Source organism: Coregonus lavaretus, assembly GCF_964263955.1.
Source record: "Coregonus lavaretus genome assembly, chromosome: 29".
Taxonomy (NCBI): Eukaryota; Metazoa; Chordata; class Actinopteri; order Salmoniformes; family Salmonidae; genus Coregonus; species Coregonus lavaretus.
In genome coordinates this window covers 16,354,611-16,362,582 of record NC_140016.1, presented here as the reverse complement: position 1 = coordinate 16,362,582, position 7,972 = coordinate 16,354,611, and positions in this window count along the sequence as shown.

Sequence of the window (7,972 nt, the reverse complement as noted above, 5' to 3'; positions counted from 1 at the left end):
TACAGAATAATGTAACTTGGAGGCAAATTCAAAGCGTCAGCTTGATCTGTTAGTTTCCTTTTCTAGAATATAGAACTAGATGCCTTTCTATTCTCCTTAATGCTGCTCGAGCTATTGTGCATGTGAGGTATTTTTGGAGGGTAAATGCTATTGGCTTAAAGATTGTGTTATGTTGTTGTCCACCCTTTGCTCCCCAGTGCTTAACCCTTAACCCTTAACCCAAGTTGCCATTTTGTGGTGGTCAGTAACCAGTGATGTACAGTTTTTCCCTTTCCTATCAGAGTCTGAGGACATGGGAGTGTACCTGTGTCCAGACATTATAGGCTCCTGTCTCATGTGATTATATATATATATATATATATATTTATATATATATATATTTTAATATCCCCAATATTTTGAATTATGAGCATAAATTGTGATCTTAAATTGCCGTTGATGATATTGATGACATATTTAGGCTTTCAGTTCAGCACTCACTGTGTTTTTGAAACCATTCTGTTTTTTTGTTTTCTTTTGTAATCTATCAATGTGTTCTACATGTTGTACTGAAACATTTCAGAAACAAACAAAAAAATCCCATTTGAAACGTTTTGTGAAAAGTGTTTTGTCCTAGCCACTCTGCCGTACGTAGCTTAGCCGCCCTATCCAGCCGGAAACCTCCGGGCCTTAACTCTCCCGTTAAAGTAGCGGTAGAGTTGCCATGGAAACACTTACTGCCTTAATCACAGTTGACCACAGTAGGTGAGGTAGGAGACACAGCCGGACGTCAGACTAACAACTAACACTTTACGGTCTGTATTCAATCAATACTGGTGAAAGGGTTTGCCGTATTATTCTTAAGTAACACTCTCCGAAAAAAACACATTTGAATTGATATGCAGTTGTCTTTTAGTTTGAAACTGCAAATGATTTGTTGAGTACATCAATTAAAATATGCATTCTTTCAGTGCAGAATAATAAATGTCTGACTTAACCAGGTAACCTGGTTAACCGTTTTGATTGAATATGCCCTACATGTAACCCAGCAGGTCACTGGCAGTGCTACAGACTGAAGGAAAGTCCACCTGATATTTCACTCTGGGGTGTGAGAATGTTCCCCCTCTGCTACGGCGCTCTGAAAGGGTCTTTAATGGCCAGCCTGGAGCCTCAGCGGACACTGGTGTGGTCTGTCAGACAAGCAGCAAATGATGGACAGAATTGGTCACTTTAATCTCTCAGGGTTCAAATGCAAACGTACCCTCCTGCACACTCTCTCTCTCTCTCTCCCTCTCCATCCGTTTCATGTTCCACACTCCTGCAGTCTCTCTCCCCGTCCGTTTCGTGTTCCACCCTCCTGCAGTCATTTTTTCTTCTTCTCTGTTTCGTGTTCCACCCTCCTGCAGTCTCTCCCTGTCTGTTTCGTGTTCCACCCTCCTGCAGTCTCTGTCCCTGTCTGTTTCGTGTTCCACCCTCATGCAGTCTCTCTCCCTGTCTGTTTCGTGTTCCACCCTCCTGCAGTCTCTCTCCCTGTCTGTTTCGTGTTCCACCCTCCTGCAGTCTCTCTCCCTGTCTGTTTCGTGTTCCCACCCTCCTGCAGTCTCTCTCCGTCTGTTTCGTGTTCCCACCCTCCTGCAGTCTCTCTCCGTCTGTTTCGTGTTCCACCCTCCTGCAGTCTCTCTCCGTCTGTTTCGTGTTCCACCCTCCTGCAGTCTCTCTCTGTCTCTTTCGTGTTCCACCCTCCTGCAGTCTCTCCGTCTGTTTCGTGTTCCACCCTCCTGCAGTCTCTCTCCCTGTCTGTTTCGTGTTGTACCCTCCTGCAGTCTCTCTCAGTCTGTTTCGTGTTCCACCCTCCTGCAGTCTCTCTCCCTGTCTGTTTCGTGTTGTACCCTCCTGCAGTCTCTCTCCGTCTGTTTCGTGTTGTACCCTCCTCAGAATGTAGAGCAGTCTCCTGACCTCCAGAAGCCCTCACCATTCTGTCCTTCCCTTCCTCCCTTTGTGAGTTCTGTATTTGGTTTTACCGTCTGTTCTGTTCTTTGGCACTGACATCTAACCTTAATCTAATAATGAATGAATGAATGAATGTTTTAAATTAGCTGTGTGTAATGTTGAAATTTGGGAAATGTATTTTTACAACATGTGAACATGATTATTTTTTGGGGGGGTCTTTCACTCTTTGTCATGAATTAATTGATTTTCTTTCACCAGACTGCAAAAACCTTAAAAAATATATAGAAAAACAGTCTCCTGTAACTAGGCTCTTAAGCTTTCTTTTTGTTTTGCTTACTTTTCTATTAGAAACAATCATGTTTGTGATGGTAAACTCCACACCATATTTTAATAAAATCTAAAAAATTAACCCTTTGCTTTCTCGCGCTGCTTTCTTCTGTTGAGGGTAGTGGTCTTTCAGTCTCTCTCTCTGTGTGTGTGAAACCTTTAACTGATTTGACTGGCAGTTGCTCTTGCTTCATCTGAAGAGTGAATTTAGCTACAGCCTGTGCAGTGTGTCCTCAAACTCTGAGAACAAGGAGAATCTTCTATCATATTGCCTGTATGGATATTACCCTCAGCCTTAAGCTTTACGGGATTCATTCAGTGTGTGTATACTTGTGTGAGAGGTTTGCAGTATAGCAGTGATGCCCCATGTGTGCTGCCTGCCTTTCTCCTGTTTATGAAGTCCAGCCCTGGGGATAGGAGCAGGGTTTACAAACCCCTGGCCCCCCTAACTAAGTGTTTACAACCTATGTATCTGTCTTTATATGGGCACTGGGGTGATGCAGTGCCAAGCGCTCCAGAGCTCACGGCAGCTTTACGAGTAGGCAGGCATGGTGGGGGTGCAGGCAGGGGAGAAGGGTACAGTCATACCATAATGTGGCTGAGAAGAGGGAATGCCAACTCCAAAATTGCTACCACATGTACCATCCCTAATCCCTGATGAGAGAATGGTCTAAACCTCATGGTCCCATCGCTGGAGGGAGGCCCCCTTGGAGGTACTCTGTCTACCAGGATACTCCCCTAGGCTGAGCTAAGGCACCCTTAGGAGAAGGCTATCTTGGGTGCACACTTGCATGGACGCTACCTAGGATGCAATGCCACCTTAGATTAACGTGAAACGTTTTATGACTAGCCCATTTAATATGTTCTCCCTACTACCTCTGAAGAATTTCCTCAGAGTCCTATGCCCTCAGACCAACACTCCATCTCTCTACCAGATAAACAACACTGTAGGCTTGTAACTAGCTGGGAGAGGAGGAGGTGGAGTGGGAGGAAGAGGTGGACAGGATGTGAGTTTGTTTTCCTCTTGACTTGTTTATTTTACTTCCTTACAACGAACTGCATTTTCCATAGGTCAGTATTTCCATAGGTCAGTAGTTCAATAGGTCAGTAGTTCAATAGGTCAGTACACAGCAACTGTAGTCCCTTCCTGGTTGCTGTTATACATTACATTGCATCATATGGAGTGAAATATACAGTTTATTGCAGATTCTAGAAGGTATACTACCTTTCTCAACAGTTAGCTAGTTTTAAGGGCCTTTGGTGTTCACTTGTCATGAAAGTCCATTTATAGCCTTGGTTTCTCAAATGACTGCCTCACCTGGTTCACCAACTACTTCTCAGATAGAGCTCAATGTGTCAAATCGGAGGGCCTGTTGTCTGGACCTATGGCAGTCTCTATGGGGGTGCCACAGGGTTCAATTCTTGGGCCGACTCTTTTCTTCGTGTATATCAATGATGTCGCTCTTGCTGCTGGTGACTCTCAGATCCACCTCTACGCAGACGACACCATTTTGTATACATCTGGCCCTTCATTGGACACTGTGTTAACAAACCTCCAAACGAGCTTCAATGCCATACAACACTCCTTCTGTGGCCTCCAACTGCTCTTAAACGCTAGTAAAACTAAATGCATGCTCTTCAATCGAACGCTGCTTGCACCCGCCCGCCCGACTAGAATCACTACTCTCGGCGGGTCTGACCTAGAGTATGTGGACAACTACAAATACCTAGGTGTCTGGTTAGACTGTAAACTCTCCTTCCAGACTCACATTAAGAATCTCCAATCCAAAGTAAAATCTAGAATCGGCTTCCTGTTTCGCAACAAAGCCTCCTTCACTCATGCTGCCAAACATGCCCTTGTAAAACTGACTATCCTACCGATCCTTGACTTCGGCGATGTCATTTACAAAATAGCCTCCAACACTACTCAGCAAATTGGATGTAGTCTATCACAGTGCCATCCGTTTTGTCACCAAAGCCCCATATACTACCCACCACTGTGACCTGTACGCTCTTGTTGGCTGGTCCTCACTACATATTCGTTGCCAAACCCACTGGCTCCAGGCCATCTATAAATCACTGCTAGGCAAATCCCCGCCGTATCTTAGCTCATTGGTCACCATAGCAACACCCACCCGTAGTATGCGTTCCAGCAGGTATATCTCACTGGTCATCCCCAAAGCCAACACCTCCTTTGGCCGCCATTCCTTCCAGTTCTCTGCTGCCAATGATTGGAACGAATTGCAAAAATCTCTGAAGCTGGAGACTCTTATCTCCCTCACTAACTTTAAGCATCAGTTGTCAGAGCACCTTACCGATCACTGCACCTGTACACAGCCCATCTGAAATTAGCCCACCCAACTACCTCATCCCCATATTGTTATTTATTTTGCTAATTTGCACCCCAGTATCTCTATTTGCACATCATTTCTTGCACATCTATCATTCCAGTGTTAATACTAATTGTAATTATTTTGCACTATAGCCTATTTATTGCCTTACCTCCATAACTTGCTACATTTGCACACACTGTATATATATTTTCTGTTGTATTTTTGACTTTATGTTTTGTTTTACCCCATATGTAACTCTGTGTTGTTGTTTTTATCGCACTGCTTTGCTTTATCTTGGCCAGGTCGCAGTTGTAAATGAGAACTTGTTCTCAACTGGCTTACCTGGTTAAATAAAGGTAAAATAAAAAAATATGAGTGTGTTACGGTCATTGAGCTCTCTTCCTGTATAGTCACTGTTGGGGTGCCAGCCACCCTGCTTTCGTGAGAAGCCTTCGCCAGAGGGAGAGCAGGTTGCGTAACAAACTCTTTTCTGACGGAGGCCCGGGGAGAAAACAGCTTTTTAACAGGCTGATTCACTGGCCTCTGTGCTCACTGTTTCCCACTCAGAGCTGGTTGTTGTGCAACAGACTGGGCTGCTCTGCTCTCTGTCCTCTATCCCCAGCCCTGGTGCTGCATTCCCCTGTCAGACCCCACACTGACCCTGGACCAGGATATTTATCTGGCGCTTGTGTGTGTTATACAGGGGGTGGGGGAATGCTGATCCCCAGAGACATCAATACAACCTTGGAATACATTGGTGGACCTGTAAAAATGGACTTTAGGGAAGTTGATTGGTTACTGTCATGGAGGGTTGGGGTCATATGATGGGAAATAGGGGTTGTCACTGAAGACCAGACTACATCCTGTCAGCTAGAAACCTCTGTTTTGTTTACTAACTAGCTTTACTTGTAAAAAGCTTTAGGTAGGTCAGTAATAAAAAAAACATTTGGGATCCACTGGTCGAGCCTAGGGCCAGGAGCCCTAGAGAGAAGCTCCATGGATGAGGTAAGCTGTGGAAGGTTATATTGTCTAAGTGAGATTGAAACGTTCAATCCAGGGATTGTTTTAGCAACCCAAAGATGAGACAGCTAATATTTACCCATCCCCCATCTAAATATTAGTCTTTACAATGGATGGCTTGGAGATGACATCATCAGGGGTCACATTGGTAGAGTTCTGTGTTTATTTCCGATAACAACTACAACATTGTATCTGGCCTACTTTCTCCATCCCTGCTATCCTTTATTAGGGTGTCTCAATAATGGAGTTCTGAACCCTAAACTCCAGCTGTGGCTAGTATGGCATAAACCCAGCTGAAGTGGTTATGGCACCAGACATTGTTTTTCAATGTTATTCTCTCAATTGGCTTCTGGCACTTTTACTTGGCAAGTGTTAGTGAGTGTTTGACGAGGGGACTGTGTGTGTGTGTGTGTGTGTGTATGTGTATGCCTATCGATGTGTGTGCCGGTTCGATATCAATTGTTTAGAGTATGTGTGACGTGCGGCAAGTGGTAAACTGCTCTGTGGAAGTCCTCATTCTGCTGTCACAGGCCAGTATGATGTTCAGTGCCGGTGTGTATGTTGCAGTTTTTTATGCGTGTGTGTGTTTGGTGTGCATGTCTCTGTGTGTGTGTGTGTAAATGTACAGTGCATTCGGAAAGTATTCTGACCCATTGACTTTTTCAACATTTTGTTACGTTTCAGCCTTATTCTAAAATGGATTTAAAAAATAATCATCCTCAGCAATCTACACACAATACCAAATAATGACAAAGCGAAAACAGGTATTTAGACATTTTTGCAAATGTATACAAAAAAAAGAGAAAAGTATTCAGACTTTTTACTATGAGACTCGAAATTGAGCTCAAGTGCATCCTGTTTCCATTGATCATCCTTGAGATGTTTCTACAACTTCATTGAAGTCCACCTGTGGTAGATTCAATTGATTGGACATGATTTGGAAAGGCACACACCTGTCTATATAAGGTTCCATAGTTGACAGTGCATGTCAGAGCACAAAGCAAGCCATGAGGTCAAAGGAATTGTCCGTAGAGCTCCGAGACAGGATTGTGTCGAGGCACAGATCTGGGGAAGGGTACCAAAACATTTATTTAGTATTGAAGGTCCCCAAGAACACAGTGGCTTCCATCATTCTTAAATGGAAGAAGTTTGGAACCACCAAGACTCTTCCTAGAGCTGGCCGCCCAGCCAAACTGAGCAATCGGGGGGGAAAGGGTCTTGGTCAGGGAGGTGACAGAGTTCCTCTGTGGAGATGGGAGAACCTTCCAGAAGGACAACCATCTCTGCAGCACTCCACCAATTAGGCCTTTATGGTAGAGTGACCAGACGGAAGCCACTCCTCAGCAAAAGGCACATGACAGCCCACTTGGAGTTTGCCAAAAGGCACCTCAAGATTCTCTGGTCTGATTAAACCAAGATTGAACTCTTTGGCCTGAATGCCAAGCGTCACGTCTGGAGGAAACCTGGCACCATCCCTACGGTGAAGCATGGTGGTGGCAGCATCATGCTGTGGGGATGTTTTTCAGCGGCAGGGACTGGGAGACTAGTAGGATCGAGGCAAAGATGAACGGAGCAAAGTACAGAGAGATCCTTGATGAAAGCTGCTCCAGAGCGCTCAGGACTTCAGACTGGGGCGAAGGTTCACCTTCCAACTGGACAACGACCCTAAGCACACAGCCAAGACAACACAGGAGTGGCTTCGGGTCTCTGAATGTCCTTGAGTGGCCCAGCCAGAGCCCGGACTTGAACCCGATCGAACATCTCTGGAGAGACCTGAAAATAGTTGTGCAGCAACACTCACCATCCAACCTGACAAAGTTTGAGATGAACTGCAGAGAAGAATGGGAGAAACTCCCCAAATACAGGTGTGCCAAGCTTGTAGCATCATACCCAGAAAGACTCGATGCTGCCAAAGGTGCTTCAACAAAGTACTGAGTAAAAGTTCTGAGTACTTATGTGAATGTAATTCTGTTTTTTATTTGTAATAAATTAGCAGGAATTTGTTTACCTGTTTTTGCTTTGTCATTATGGGGTTTTGTGTGTAGATTGATGAGGGGGTAAAAAACTATTTAATCAATTTTAGAATAAGGCTGTAACCTAACAAAATTTGGAAAAAGTCATGGGGTCTGAATACTTTCCGAAGGCCCTGTGTGTGTGAGACGTTCTCCTTTAGGCCAATGTGAGTCAGCCAGTGTGGACGCCCATCTCTGTCATTAATCAGCGGGCAGGGGAAGTCTAGGTTTTCCCGTAACCTACTTTCAGCAAGAGAGAAGGTCAGAGGAGAGATGAAACCTGGTGGAGAGAGGGAGATTGGGGGGGGGGGGGGGGTAAAGAGGGCTTGAGAGGGGGAGAGAGAAGAGGGG